Consider the following 16,156-nt stretch of genomic DNA (forward strand, 5'->3'; position numbering starts at 1 on the left):
GCAAGCTCTCTTATGCCTTCTGGTGTTGCCTCAGCACATTTAAAACATCAAGGGTTTTTGGAAATGTAATTCTCTGGATGTGCCTGGTAAATGCTAGAAATGTGCATTTTAGATTTTTGGGATTAAAAATCCCAGAATTCTCCTTTCAGGGAGCTCCATCTGAAGGATCCGGTGCTTCCTGACAATTAAATTGTACTCACCAGGAAAGAAAGCCCAACTGGCAGGGCCTCATCCTTTGGGACAGGCCTGACTTCCTGTCTGAAAGGGAAACTTCCCAGCAACCATGGCTGCAACTTCCTTTTTCAAAGAAAAAGTCAGATCTACCTGAGATATAAGTCCTGCTAGCTGGGCCTTCTTTCTAGGTGAATACAAGCTAGTTATCTATCAGATCTGAGTCCTGTAGGTGGAACTCCTAGAAAGGAAAGAAATGGGAGCCTGGAGTTGAACAAGTCCAAAATGCACATCCCTAGTAGAGGTTCAAAAGTTGTGGGAACTATGTTACCCACGTGGTTTCAGAGTTTCCAGAACCATGACAGTAGGATCAAAGCTCCAACCGAGAGCTCTACAGTCAAAGTCTTGTGGCAACAACTATGGAGGTAGATATGTGAAAATGGAACCGGCAAAGAATCTGCAGTGAGTTTAGATTCTTCCTCAGTTGGAACCAATTAGAGTTTTGTGGGCCTCACTGGTATACCCAAACCAACCATTCTGACATGTAATGCAATCCCTAAGTGAAATAATTGTTGGAGGTAACTCCAAAGGCCAGATGCAGGGGAAGGGGATCAGGAGATGGGTCTCCCATTGTCTCGTGTGCTCCCAGAGGCATCTGGTGGAGCCACTGGGAGATACAGGAAGCTGGACTAGAGGAGACCTTGACCTGCTCCAGCAGAGCTCTTCTTAGGTTCTTATGTTTTATTTGTTTCCCCTTAACCACCTTAGTGTTTTACCATATAAGAACTGAGCAACAGATCGGTCTGGGCAGCTTTGAACAAGTCACTATCATCTGGTCATTAGCTGAGTGGAGGCTCCAATCCCCCAGTTCTAATTCAGTTTTCCAACCATATATTCTGGCCAGCTAAGCACTTGACAACTTCCCTTATTCTAGAGTCAAAAAATAAGGGACTTAATGAGAGGTTGGCAAACTGTCTTTGATGTGAAAATTCACGGTTTTGATAGTCTGGCTGTAAATTCATATATTTACAGCCAGATATATATTTACTCTCCCAATTTGAAGAGATCCTTGTCCAGCAGGCCGAGGCGAAGAGGCAGTCCCGAAAGCAGCAAAATCAGGGAGCTGGACTGGAACAGACTGGATTTGTCTTCAGTGTGGAAGGGATTGTCACACTTGAATTAGCCTTTTCATGCACACTAGAGGCTGTTCCAAGTCCTCCATAAAGAGCACGTGACCATAGTCTCTTGAGACTGAAGGATGCCTACAACTACTACATTCATATCCCTTTCTGTTTCTGGTCTCTGTGGCAATTTAATAGTTGTCCTTTATCTCCAAATTTTTTTGGGGGGGTGGGGGGAGGGGAACATTTTAAAAAATCTAACCCTGTAAGGTTGGACCTTCTTTTCCTGGGGAACAGAGGCTGCAAGTCAATCGCTTGCCCAGAGCCGCTAAATACTGAGGCAAAGGGGGCTTGGGTTGTTTGAGACTGAGCAGGGAGCTGAAGTCAATGAATAACTCCATTATTCTATGAGATGCTCATAAGCATCTTCAGCAAAACTTTTGTACCTGTCTCCTCAAAAGATGGATAGGCATATGTTCAAGTTGTTGATGCATTAACATGCATCGGTAAATAAACTAGACATCCCATCTATGGAAAGTTGTAAATTTTGATGTAAATGTCTCTGGAAAGTTCAATATCCTAATGATATAAGTTCTTATTCCAAATAAGGGGGAAGCCAGTAAAGGAAGACTAGCTGATAGAAGCATAAATTCAAAATAGGAATTTGTTTCAGAACCTTGAAGTTAAGCTGGAGACTGGGACAAGGGAAATCCATTTGGATCGGACAAATTCTAACGCAAACCAAGAAGTATTATGTAACATCTTTTTAAAGAGCCCAGTGCCATTTTTTAACTTTCCAAATTGCTGATACTGCCAACAGATTTGAAAACATGGAAGCCCATAACAGTTTGAGAGGCCTCTACGTCAAGCCGGCATAAATTACGGATGGTATTTTCTTGTACGTTTCCTGTGCGAGCTCATTTAGAAAGCTACATCAGCTCCTTTTTCACTGGTAGAACTTTTTCTTGCCCATCACTGGTGATAGATGTCCTTACGCACTGCCTTAAATCACCCTATTTTTTGTACAGCTCCTGTGTCCTTTGTTCAGCTGGGTGGATAGCTCAGTGGTTGAGGTATCTGGGTGCACAGCCAGAGGTTGGGAGTTTGATTCCCCCAATGGGCCACCAGGGAGAAGAGCCAGCCTGTGTGACCTTGGGCATTTTGCACACTCCCAGGGTGCCCCCAGAAGAACGGAATGAAAAAACACTCTGCCTGGAAGACCCTGAAAAAGATTCCCATAAGTCAGAATTGACTTGACGGCCCATAATTCTTCTTCTTTATGTGGGGTCAACTTTTAAGGAAAGAATCAGCAGCTGTAGCCCACCATATGTTTCTGAACTGCAGCTCCCATCGGTAGTCATAATGGCTAACGTTGATGGAAGTCGTAGGCAAGAAACCTCCTGAAGGCCGCATTTGGTCACCACCCCCTTTTCTGAGGAGACATTTTCCTCATGAGCTGCGTCATTGAAGCCATTGGACTAAGTCTTCAGTGCCGACTAGAAATGAGGAGACAGAATCTTAATGTAATTCTGAAGAGTCTCTTTCTCTTGCACTATTTTTTTAAAACCTCTGAGATTTGAACATTTGGGTAAATTCTCCAAAAAACAGACAGAAATTGAATTTTACGTCCCTCACTGGCCAAATTCAGTGTATGCACCTTTGGTTCAACATGCTTTCAGGGCTCCTGTTATTGGGACCCTGATAAGATAATGACTTGAGGTCTGAAAAGACATTCAACTGAATGCATTTACTGTCTCTATTTCACACCTTTACATTAAATGGGTCAAGGTCCAATGGACTTCCAGGTAATGAAGAAGGTGGGGGGGGCGGTTGTATGTGTCCTCCTCAGCACAAGTCCTTGAAGAGGGATTCTTTGCCCCCTCCAGCATGTGTGAGCAAAGATGGGCTGAACCTTAACAGGAGGAGTTTTTCTTACAGATGAGAAGCAAGAGTTAGTATGAGCTCTAACAATACCTAAAATGTAATGGGAATAACCTTCTTTTAGAGTTCTTTCCTGTCCCTCTTCTTCTTCAAATGGCTGAAATACACACTAGGGGTGGTTTTAAATTTCCGTCACACAGCTCAGTGTTGGGATTGTCCAGATTTCTCTCATTCGTTTCCCCGAATTCTTCGTTTTAAATAGATATGTTGTTTGTTTCAAAAGTCCTCTTGCAGTGATGTGATTTCAGGGTAAGTAAAGAATGGTAATTGTTCAGCATCTATAATTGCAAAAAAAAAAAAAATCTAGACCAGCATTATGCAAGATTTTCTCTATTTCCTTTTCATAAAACTAATTCGCAATGATAAAAACACAATGAACCAAGGCTACAGCCGTCCCATGGCATACTTAATGTGTTCTTTCATAAGCCTGGAATTCTAATAAAGTGCCAGCCGCGCTCTGTGGTGCACCTGTGTCTAGTTTAGGGTTTTAATACAGAAAAGCGTAATAATAAAAATAAGTTTAAGAGCCCTAGATGTTCCGCTGTGCTGATAAGAGACGGCTTCTAATTGGAGGCGGCTTCTTTTCAGCAACTCCCACAGCTCCGTGGGTGGTTTGTCAGTGGGCTTTTGCCAGTAACAGAGTCCAGGGAGTTCTCAGGAGAGGCTATTTGTACAATTATGTCCAGCTCCTTTTTGTGGGATAGTTTGCTCCGTGCAAAAGCAGTGTGCGCCCCGGGGAAAAGAAATACTCACCAAAAAAATCTTGATTCAGCCGTACACTGCACAGACCTGAATGATAGAGACTTTCAAAAGAAAATTGGAGAACCGTCCAACAGGGAGTGGGAAGGGGACCTGATGATTCGGGGTTTTAAATTGCACAGGGAAGCCATTCAAGGAGAAAAGACTCCATTCTGCCAGTGCTCAGCCCCTAGATTGTGGAAGGCCATGGGAATGCATTCAAGGAAAGGGCAGGGTTGATAGATTTGCCTCCATTGTTTCTTTTGTGTAATGGGAATTGCATGGCAAGGGAGTTGGAAAATGGCTGAAAGTCTGAAAGTAGGTGTTACATACAGCACTGATGTTACCTGTCTGTCATGGGTTGGAGGGAAAGTTCCATCCTATGGGGAGTGGAAGGCGGGACATCAGGAGGAGGGGCTGTACTGTATATATATGTGGAGCTTGTGTGGAGAAGTTAGGAGAAGCTGGGAAGAAGAAGCTGGAGTGGGAGTCTGTGTGTCAGACAGGGTACTACTGTGTGTCAGTCAGTACCTACCTGATAGGTTCAGGTGTCTTTATGGGTAGCCAGAACTGATAGGTTCAGGGTCTGTGCTTTATTTAAAGGTGTTCTGTGTGAACCAAACTGGTGTATGTATGATTGAGACTAAGCCACGTTACTGTATCCTATTCACTTGATCATTTTATTTTCCCTGTGTGTTATTTAAATAAACCCTGTTCTTTTATTTGTTAAAAATCCATTCCTGGTCTGTGTGACTTCTTACAGGGAATGGTTGGTGGCAGCTTAGTGAAACTGTGGCATCCTCCAGTAGGTCTGGGTTTGTCACATTGATTGGTGTCCAGCGTGTGGGATACGACTAGTCCAGTTGTCCAGTGGTCCAGCAAAGCCTTGGCAAGTGTGCCCAGAGCAAGGGGGGTCTAGTCAGGGACAATCTGAGAGCGCGTAGGTAATCTTCTAGGCTTACCTCACGGGGAGGTACGCTAGTGGAAGAACGTGCCAACTCTGGGGACTAGATTAGGGAGCTCTGAGGCAACCTGTTTTGGTGGGAAAAAGCTGAGGCAAAACTGTGTAAAGTAGCAGTGATCTAGCCTGTCTGCTGAGAGGCCTAGCAGAGGGGGGTGGACTCTGGCTGGCAACAGTTGCAAGTTAGTGCTGAAAGAACAGCAGCAATCTATAGAAGGCTGGTTCTGAGGCAAAAGAAAAAAAAGTGGTCGCTTTATTTTGAGGCTTGACTTTTGAAAGCAGCCTGTTCTGGGGGGGGGATTATGCCCTTGACTCGAAGCCAAATGGCAGAAATGGGTGAAGTGAAAGACCCACAGGTGGACCAAGGTTCTGAGGATGAATTTGGCTCAGTGCAGGATGAGAGCACGGGAGAGCAGAACCCAGAACTCAGGAAAATGCTTCTAGCCCAACAGCATGAACTGAGGGTGAGGGAAATGGAGGAAAGATTAGAGAAAGAAAGAATGGCGTTTGAAAGGGAAAAGGAAGAGAAACAGGAAAGGGAAAGGGAGAAACAAAGACGATTTGAAATGGAATTGGAGAGAGAGAAAATGGCGTTTGAGTTAAGAAAATTGGAACTGATGAATCAGAACAATAATAACAATAGAGATTCTGAGGTGGGCCAATTGTCTAAAACTGACCTGAAGAAATTCCCTGTGTACCACAAGGGAGATTGCCCTGAGGTGTTCTTTTCCCTCGTGGAAAGAGCGTTTGTGGACTTCTCAGTAAGGGAAACTGAGAAGATGACCATCATGCGATCTTTAATCAGTGGCAGCCTGGCAGAAGTCTATGCAGAGATGCCAGAGGAACTGCTAAAAGACTTCGCTGAGTTTAAAAAACTGGTGTTTGCCAGACATGGGATAAATGCGGAACAGCTGAGGCAAAGATTCAGGTCACTCACCAAGAAACCAGAGCAGACTTTTACCCAGGTGGGGGCCCAACTGGTGAGGCTGCTAGAGAAATGGCTGTCGCAGGAGGGGACAGAGACCTACCAGCAGCTGAAAGACCTGATAGCGCTGGAACAGTTTTATTCAGTCCTGCATGGGGAACTGAAGTTCCAGGTGAGGGAAAGGAAACCGAAATCTGTGGCAGAAGCGGCAGAGATCGCAGATTTTATTTCCCAAATAAGAAAGCCCTTAGGTGAGAGGAAATCTATGAGCAAACCTAAAGAAACCTACAGCAAGTACTCTCAGGGACCAGGAAGAAACCAGCAAGGGGGAGGGACCCATGGTGAAGGGAAGCCCTCAGACATGAAACAAAGACCTCAGATTTTGGAGGGAAAACCAAAAACAGATGAGAAAGACTCCAAGTACAGCAGAAAATGTTATTTCTGTCAAGGAAAGGGCCATCTAATCTCAGAGTGTGAGAAATTAAGGCAGCTAAAAAGAAATGTGCCTCATGATTTGAGTGGAACCAAGCCAAAAGCTGTGTTCTGTGTCCAGAAAGAGCAAAGCTCCTTGCCATTGAGGGAGCCTGTTGCCATGGCTACTCAATCTGGAACAGTTACATCTGCTGATCAGGCTGAGGAAAATGGTCCTCTTGTGGAGGTCAAGCGCTGCTTACTTGTGAGAACAGATTTGCAGTTGTTTGAAACCGCAGGGGTGGACGTAGGAATACTTGACCATCAGTATAGGGGGTTAAGGGATACTTGTTCCCAGGTGACCCTGTGCCATCCAGATATTATTCCTAGGGAGTATATAATCCCGAATGAGAGCCTAAAGGTGGCAGGGATTGAGGGACAGGTGATCTCACTGCCAGTAGCTGAGGTACCTGTAAGTTTTCAAGGCTGGAGGGGAGTTTGGCGGCTAGCGATTTCATCGACTCTGCCAACAGCCGTGCTCGTGGGAAATGACCTGGCTGAACATGTGAAACGGGTGCTAGTGATTACACGTTCACAAGCCACCACGGGGACAGTTCAGGGGGGTAATGATGAGCCCGAGATGGAAGCAGGTGGGGGGAGTTCCGAGGCTGTGGTGGAAACCTTGACCACGGACAGCAGATTTGGCCAAGAGCAAAAGGCAGACGCCACTCTCCAAAAGTGTTTTGAACAGGTGACAGACCCCCAGCTAACACCTGAAACCCCAGTGAGATTTCATGAGGAAAAGGGAATTTTATATAGAGAGACCCTGAGGAATATCTCAAAAGGGGGAGATGGGATCAGAAGTCAGCTAGTGGTACCTGAAAAGTATCGCCCCATGATCTTACAAAGGGGGCACTCTGACATGTTTGCTGCACACTTAGGGGTGAACAAAACACAGCAGAGAATCACACAGAATTTTTACTGGCCTGAAATAGGGAAGCAGATCAAGGAGTTCTGTAAACAATGTGATGTGTGTCAGAGGCAGGGGAATAACCGTGACAGGACCAAAGCAAAGTTGTGCCCTTTGCCTGTGATTGACACTCCGTTCAAATGCATAGGGGTGGATATTGTGGGACCTTTGCCCAAGGCCACAAAGAGGGGGAACCGGTTCATTCTCACCATTGTGGACCATGCCACGAGGTACCCTGAAGCCATACCCTTGACTAACATCGAAACTAACACAGTGGCAGATGCCTTGGTGGGGTATATGTCCAGGATGGGATTTGCCTCAGAAATAATCACAGATTTGGGCGCATGGTTTACATCGAAGCTCATGAAATGGTTATGGCAAATCTGTGGAATTAAACACAAGGAAACCACTGCCTATCACCCTGAAAGTAATGGGTTAACGGAGAAGTTCAATGGGACTCTGATGCGCATGATTAGGGCTTACTTGGCAGAGAATCCAAACAATTGGGACCAGAAGCTGCAATCCCTTTTGTTTGCTTATCGATCAGTGCCACAAGCCAGTACCGGGTTCAGTCCGTTTGAACTTCTGTTTGGGAGAAGGGTGAAAGGGCCCCTTGATTTGATCAAACAAAATTGGGAGCAGATCACCCAGGATGACCCACAAGATGTTGTGACATATATAGACTCTTTAAGGAAGGACCTAAAGAGAAACCTAGAGCTAGCAGCGGAGACCCTGCAAGCTCAAAAGGTCAGAAAGAAAGCTTGGGATGACCAGAAAGCCAGGGAGAGGCGCTTTGACCCAGGGGAGGAAGTGCTTTGGCCTAGGCCCTGCAAAGAGAACAAACTGCAGCTGGGTAGCCCAGAAATAAAAGACTTGGGTCACATAGTAGGGGGAGGAGTGATCAAACCCCTAGAGGCCAAAATAGAAGCAGTTCGTGATTGGCCCAGACCCAACACCAAGAAAAAAGTCAAATCATTTCTTGGGTTGGTGGGCTACTACAGAAAGTTCATCCCGAGGTTTAGCGAGATGGCGACTCCGCTGACCGATCTGACGAGGAAGAAGACTGATGACCGCATCCCGTGGACCAGCGACTGTGAGGAGGCGTTCCAGAGGTTGAAGGAGGCCCTCATCAATTATCCAGTGCTGCGTGCTCCAGACTTCGACCGGGAGTTCATCATCTACACCGATGCGTCTAACAGCGGGGTAGGAGCAGTTCTTTGCCAGGAGGATGAAAATGGTGACCAGCATCCAGTGTCCTACCTGAGTAGGAAACTCCAGAAAGGTGAGAGACATTTGGCAACCGTGGAAAAGGAGTGCCTGGCCATAGTCTACGCAATCCAGAAGGCCAAGCCTTACATCTGGGGAAGACATTTTATTCTGTGCACTGACCATTCACCACTGCAATGGTTAAAGACAATGAAAACCCACAATAGTAAACTTATGAGGTGGGCTTTAAACCTGCAAGACTATGACTTTGAAGTGAAGGTGGTCAGAGGGTCAGTGAACTGTGTTGCTGACGCCTTGTCAAGAAGACCCGAAGAATGAAGACGGCGAAGGAACATGGACTATGTGTATATTTTGGTGACCAAAAAGTTAAATGTACTTGTTTATTAAACATGCTTGGTTTGTATGAATAAAGGTAACTTGATGTATTGTAAATGGTAAATGTTTAAATGCCTAATTGATATGTTTAACTTAGAGTGTAAGTATAAGTAAGTATGGTATTGTATGTTATTGTATAAATGTTTTTGTATGTTTTGGATCCAGGTTGTTTTTTGGAGAAAAGCACTTTAGCTTTCCCCCTACAAAACAACTTATAAAGAGGGGAGGTGTTACATACAGCACTGATGTTACCTGTCTGTCATGGGTTGGAGGGAAAGTTCCATCCTATGGGGAGTGGAAGGCGGGACATCAGGAGGAGGGGCTGTACTGTATATATATGTGGAGCTTGTGTGGAGAAGTTAGGAGAAGCTGGGAAGAAGAAGCTGGAGTGGGAGTCTGTGTGTCAGACAGGGTACTACTGTGTGTCAGTCAGTACCTACCTGATAGGTTCAGGTGTCTTTATGGGTAGCCAGAACTGATAGGTTCAGGGTCTGTGCTTTATTTAAAGGTGTTCTGTGTGAACCAAACTGGTGTATGTATGATTGAGACTAAGCCACGTTACTGTATCCTATTCACTTGATCATTTTATTTTCCCTGTGTGTTATTTAAATAAACCCTGTTCTTTTATTTGTTAAAAATCCATTCCTGGTCTGTGTGACTTCTTACAGGGAATGGTTGGTGGCAGCTTAGTGAAACTGTGGCATCCTCCAGTAGGTCTGGGTTTGTCACAGTAGGCAAGACTAGGAGCACATACATAACATTGACCACTAACACCCCACTGATGCCAACCAGAGCTTCATATGTTTATTTATTTTATTTTATTTTATTTAACTTATATGCCGCCCACGGTACTCAAAGATCTGTGGGCAGCTTACAACAATTAAAATACAATAAAAATATATACTCTAAAAATTGCCATCAGGACCCACAGTTGATATTATTTCAATTAAAAGCCTTCTGGAACAGGAAGGTTTTGACCTGGCGCTGAAATGTCAGCAGCGTTGGCGCCAGACGAATCTCACTCGGGAGGGCATTCCATAGTTTGAGAAAGGCCCTTTGTCTACAAGCCATTCCTTTACCTCCTTGAGGGATGGCTCTTTTAGGAGGGCCCCTTGGCTAGATATTAATTGCCAGGTAGGTTCATATGGAAGGAGACGGTCCTTCAGGTATCCAGGGCCCAAGCCGTTTAGGGCTTTATATGTCAAACAAGCACTTTGAATTGGGCCCAGGCAGCAATTGGTAGCCAATGTAATTTGAATAGAATCAACCTGATGTGTTCCCTAGTGGCCGCACCACTCACCAGCTGCGCAGCTTGATTCTGGACCGTCTTCAAAGGCAGCCCCACATAGAGCGCATTGCAGTAATCTATACGAGATGTTACCAGTGCATGTGTAACTGTCATGAGACTCCGCTTGTCCAGGTAGGGCCGTAGCTGGTATAATTTCCACAGCTGAAGGAAGGCGCCTCTGGCCACCGAGTCCACCTGGGCTTTCAGAGTTAGACTGGGGTCCAGGAGCACCCCCAGGCTGTGGACCCTGTCCCTTAGGGGGAGTGTAACCCCCTTCAGGGCAGGGAAATGGCCCTCCAGCCTCTCCAGCGAAGCACCCACTAACAGCACTTCTGTCTTGTGTGAATTGAGTTTCAATTTATTAACCCTCATCCAGTTCATTATCAGGTCCAGACACGAGTTCAGCACAGAAACCGCCTCACCTGGATTGGTGGGAAATGAGAGGTAGAGCTGAGTGTCATCAGCATATTGCTGACTCCTCAGCCCAAACCTCCTGATGACCTCTCCCAGCAATTTCATGTAGATGTTGAACAGCATTGGGGATAGTATGAAACCCTGAGGCTGCTAAGGTCTGAAGAGGGGGTTGTACACAAGTTCAGTTGAAACAATACCTCTTTGTAGGTTATAAAGCCTGGATAGGACTGCAGTAAATCTGGAATTCAGCTGGCTAGAATTGCCTACAGTGCCTTGTAGGAGAAGAGCCACCCTGTGTAGCTTTGGGTAAGCTGCACTAAGACAGAACACCCCCAGAAGTAGGGACTAGTCAACTGTTCCTGAAGGACAGGAAGCAATGGAAAGCATTACCAGAAGTCAGAATTGACTTGATAGCACATAATTATTATGAAATCTAGAATTCGGGAATATTGGGACACAGGGCATATAACAAACCAGAGAATACTGTAAAGAGCAGAATAAGATAAATGCTTTCATCCTTAATTCACATTTTATAACAAACCATCTGAACTGTTTTAGTACCCTATTTTTTAGCCCATTTCCCAGCCTCCTCTTCCAAAAATCCTTCATAGTACATTCCTTTTTCTCTTTCTGCCGCAATACAAAGAATTCTGAAGCCTTTTCTCTTTGTAACCATGCATCCTTTTCTCTCTCTCTCTTCCATACGTCTTCACTTAGCTGATCTAGTCCTTACAACTATTAAGCTATTAATCAGTCACTCGTCATCATCTTAGAACTTCAGAGCTGGAAGGGACCCTATGGACCATCAAGTCCAGCTCCTGTCAAGGAGGCACAGTAGGGAATCGAACTCCCACCCTCTGGCCCCACAGCCAGATGCCTCAAACACTGACCTGTTCAGCAGTTCAGAGCAGATGATGAAGTTTAGAATGCCCTCCCTGTGTGCCAAAACTGAGCCTCGAGGCAGTTTCGAAAAGATTGGAGGGGAAAACTTACAAATAAAAACGCAGTTACAGGAATCCTGTTTGTTTAGCTGCTGTGTAATGTTGCACCTCTGTAAATATATTGGCTGTTCTAATTAGGCAACGAGGATGATGCCATTTGCTTGTGCAGCCGCTCTCTGCTTTGTCTGCTTGTGCGATGCACCTTCATGTGTAGGACTTCCACCAATGGCACTATCGCAAGTGCCCCAAGTGTGTTGTTAAAGTATGTAAGCCTGGTTTGCTCAACAAGATTTCAACCAGTAAGTAACGAGGTCAGTTGATAATATTAGTACATCTACAGAATGAAACAGCCATTTGAAAGCATGTCAAGAAACGATGACGGTGTCACCACCACCCATGTTAAAATTGGCAAGCCTGTTTCTGAAAACACTATCTTAGGCTGCAGATGAGGGGTTTAGGATGAAGATGAGGATGTAGATTACAGTAATTTAATCTATTAGTTCCAGATTCGAGTAAGCAATTAGAATCTGCACCAATCCTTGACGAAATGAGCGTTCAAGAAGGATGGGTGAAACTAATGCTAAGAATTCCATAGATTAATCCAGTATGTCTGTTTATTCTTCCTAAATGAAGAATACATTTGAGGCTGGAAAGGACTCTTCCAGCACATGTCCCAGTTTCAAGAGCTTGCATACTGTTAGACTCTTCTGAGCACTGCTGCATTCCCATATGCCGTCATATGGGATGGTATTCCCATATACCAGCATGGATGGTAATGATAATTATAATCTTAGAAATGCAGAGCTAGAAAGGACCTTATGGGTCATCCAGTCCATCCCCCTTCAATGAAGCCCATTGAGGAATTGAACTCCCAACCTCTAGCTCTGCAGCTGTAGACCTAAACTATTGAGCTATCTAGCAGTTCAGAGCAGATACTAGTAAAATTCCATATGTGGTACTGCAGTTCACTGAATTCTTCCTGTGTTACCGCTAGCAAGGGTTTTTCACAGAGCTGTGGTGTGCTTTCAAAACTCTGCTGACTGCGACATCTCTGGGAACACCTCGTACCATGAGGGGAATCACCACAGACCCCAAAACCACATGGCCTGGTTGGCTGGATGCAAATTGCCTTTTGAAACCTGAAATTCTGCCCCATGTAACTCCACCTAGGACTTAACAGCTGGAATTAGGGCGGGTGACTTCCAGGAGTCGAGACCAATCCTTCAACTCAAGAAAACACCGATGACTAATCTGGCCCGTTTCTTCCACCAGGACTACCACCACATCAGGGTTGTCTTTGGTCCGGGGGGGGCTCCCCCCCAAACTAAAAACAGATTAGAGGCCAAAAGAAATTAATAAACCACAGACGTGGTGGCACTGTGGGCTAAACCACAGAAGCCTCTGTGCTGCAGGGTCAGTAGACCAAGCAGTCCTAAGATCAAATCCACATGGCAGAGTGAGCTCCCGTCGCTTTGTCCCAGCTCCTTGCCAATCTAGCAGTTCGAAAGCATGTAAATGCGAGTAGATAAATAGGTGCCACCTCAGAGGGAAGGTAAAACAGCACTCCCTAGTCACGCTGGCCACGTGACAATGGAAACTGTCTTCGGACAAGCGCTGGCTCTATGGCTTGGAAAGGGGGATGAGCACCGCCCCCTAGAGTCGAACACAACTGGACTAAAAATGTCAAGGGGAACCTTTACCTTTGCCTTTACAGTATTTTTGTGTGGAGGACTATCAGTATGTGTATTGCATTACCTACATAATGACTTTTTAAAAAGTTAAGTCGTGATCACTTCGTTATGAGGGTTGCTTTCTAAATTTCATTGTGGGCCTTTCAGGGTTTGCCCCAGGTTTTGTTTTTTTTGTTTTTTGCCTGTTTTCCTTTTTCATAAACTAATGGTGTCAACTGTGAGAGCATGTGGGTTGCTGTTGTTACATAAAGATATGAACCTGAGAGGTCCTGATGCGTTCGCGAGGAAGGATGATGGGGATGGCCTTTTGTACTCCATTTATCATACACCCACCTTTTTTTATTTTTCTTTTGTTGAACGTTTATTCATTTTCCACCGAGGAGCTTTTGAAGATCGAGAGGGGAACTAATTTGAATAATAATAGAAATGGGGGAACTCAGTGCGGCCTCCTTTCTTAGTTATTATTTACATTTTCAGAGATCGCTTCAAGAAAAACATCTGCCTGTTGAGTGGTTTTTTAAAAAATCCACATGTCATTGTGTAGGAAATGCTATTTTCCATCTGTTTTGTAGGGGTTGGTATATATTTTCCAGAGGTCTCACATGGAGACATCTGCTCTAAGGACACATGCAGAAAAGAAAAAGAAAAAAAAAGATTTAAATTGTGTTTCATTGCCGGATAGCTTGAGGCCAATGAATTTATAAATAAAGACACAATTACAGGAATCCTGTTCGTTTAGCTGCAATGTAACTTTACATCTCCATAAGTACACTGCCTGTTCTACCCAGGCAATGAAAATTACACCATTTGGTTGTGCAGTCGCTCTCTGTTTTGACTGATTGCGCAATGCGCCTGTAGAGGCACATCATTTATAACCCTTTCACCATAGCCCTGTGGCAGCTGCCACAACTATGATGTTACATTACGTAAGCTTAGTGACTCAACAAGATTTCAGCCAATAAGTGACATGGTCAGCTGATTAGCTAGAGATCAAATAGTAATTTGAAAGCACATCAGGGAACAATTATAATATTACCAACAACCATGTTGAATTTGGCAGACAACCTTGTTTTTGAATACACGATCTTAGGCTGTAGATGAGGGGCTGTCACATGTTGATGGTGAAGATGAGGCTGTAGATTAGAGTAGTTTAATTTAATTTAATAGTTCCAGAATGAAATCAGCAATTAGAATCCATGCTGATCCTTGACAAACTTAGAGTTAGCAAAACCTTGCTAAGAGAGCTGAGCTCACGACTTTTTCCAGCCTGGCAAATTTAGACTCATGTCTTCTGGCTTTTCTTGGACCTTACCTTACTTCAATATTTTGGGATGTTGTCACAAGTCGTCTAGGATGTCAGCCAGATTATAGTTTAGAGAGAAGAGGCCTGTGGGAAAGCATAAAAAGAAGAAGAAGCCACTTCATTGTTAATATGGGCCCCAGAAACGCTTTCTCTGTCCATCATGGTTTCTCTTGGCTTAACTTAACTTGGCTTAATTTGAGTAGTTAATGCTCACGGCTCCTGCCCCTCTTGATTCTTAAGGGAATTACCTGCTAAAGTGGAAAAAAATGAGGAAAAAGAAGAGGAAAAAGAACGTCTTCAAATGGATTAGGGCTGTCTGTGTGCTGCAACAGCAGCAACAAAGAATATTGTGTCAATGTATTCTCAAAGGCTTTCACGGCCGGGATCCAATGGTTGTTGTGGGTTTTTCGGGGCTCTTTGGCTGTGTTCTGAAGGTTGTTCTTCCTGATGTCTCGCTCTGCATGGACAGAGTTCCTCCTCCTGTTCCTCTGAAGATGCCGGCCACAGAGACTGGCGAAACATCAGGAAGAACAACCTTCAGAAAGAGCCCGAAAAACCCACAACAGCCAATATTGTGTCACCTTAAACCGAGCTAGTTTTTAAGGGCATTAGCTTTTGTGGACTTCAGGCCAGTCCATAAGAGACACCAAGAGTGATATTTTTCTCCACAGCTGTGATCTCAGGCCTTACGTTTCCATCAAGAATTAAGTGGGACTGAAACTATTGTTGGCCACGGATGGAACCAAATATGACTGGGTTTGCTCATTTTCCTCAGTCTCTATCCTCTAATCACAAACGTAGCTAATGCTGAAGTACAGGATTCTCATTTCGAGCCTATTGGTGAAATTCCAGATTTGCTGCCTGCGGTGGCTGCCTCGTTTTATCTTATGGCAAAGCTAGACCTCCTCTGTAGATGCTAGGTTTTTCCAGGCCTGGCCATGAAGACGCAAGAACCGGGGGGGAAAGGGCAGCTGGGTGAGTCAATCAGCTCCTGGATTGTTTTTGCTTTCACGTATATTCTTCCCCCTGGAATTCAAGGACTGCCCCGTTTTTATACTAATTTGTGGAATTTTGAAGTCTCTACACAAGTTTACATTTCAATTTTTTTTAAAAAAAATATCACTTCCCCTAAAGAAGGCTTTTTGAAAGATGGTTGACCTTGTTGTGAGATGCTGTTATTTGTTTTCTTTTGTTTTGAACTGAGAAGCCCCATCTCATAAGAAGAAACTCTTTGGTCCTTCATATTTAGGAGGAGCCAGTGACCAAAGACTGGTTGAGTAGGAGTCATCCCATTAGTGCATGCATAAGGAAGGAAGGAAGGAAGGAAGGAAGGAAGGAAGGAAGGAAGGAAGGAAGGAAGGAAGGAAGGAAGGAAGGAAGGAAGGAAGGAAGGAAGGAAGGAAAAGGGATGAACTGGGGCATATTCAGTTGCCCTGCTGCCAATTTTGACCAAGATAGGAACACCTCTCGGTGACTGTGTATATAACATATATACAAGTGTGAGACCACCTGACTAAGGAGTGGCAGTTCTTTGTTTTGTTCTCAGCCCTAATTGTAACCTTAAGCTCACAACTGGAAGTGAGAACAATGGACTTGACCACTGATAAAGCATGGCACATAGCTGGAGCAACTGTATATAGGTCAGTGCACCAAAAAAAGTGAGATGATGACACGTAAGT

At 44.6% G+C, this 16,156-nt stretch overlaps 1 protein-coding gene and 1 long non-coding RNA gene across 11 annotated transcripts in view; both read left to right on the plus strand.

The window, feature by feature from the left end:
• CTNNA2 (catenin alpha 2) overlaps positions 1 to 16,156 on the plus strand; it is a 578,592-nt gene that overhangs the window by 470,035 nt on the left and 92,401 nt on the right. The gene's annotated exons all lie outside the window — the stretch shown is intronic.
• LOC144589571 (uncharacterized) lies at positions 1,170 to 11,544 on the plus strand. Its single transcript, XR_013545749.1, has 2 exons — positions 1,170 to 4,293; positions 9,575 to 11,544. It is a non-coding gene; the product is annotated as an uncharacterized LOC144589571 (long non-coding RNA).

This window comes from Pogona vitticeps, chromosome 5 (genome assembly GCF_051106095.1).
Source record: "Pogona vitticeps strain Pit_001003342236 chromosome 5, PviZW2.1, whole genome shotgun sequence".
NCBI classification, from domain to species: Eukaryota; Metazoa; Chordata; class Lepidosauria; order Squamata; family Agamidae; genus Pogona; species Pogona vitticeps.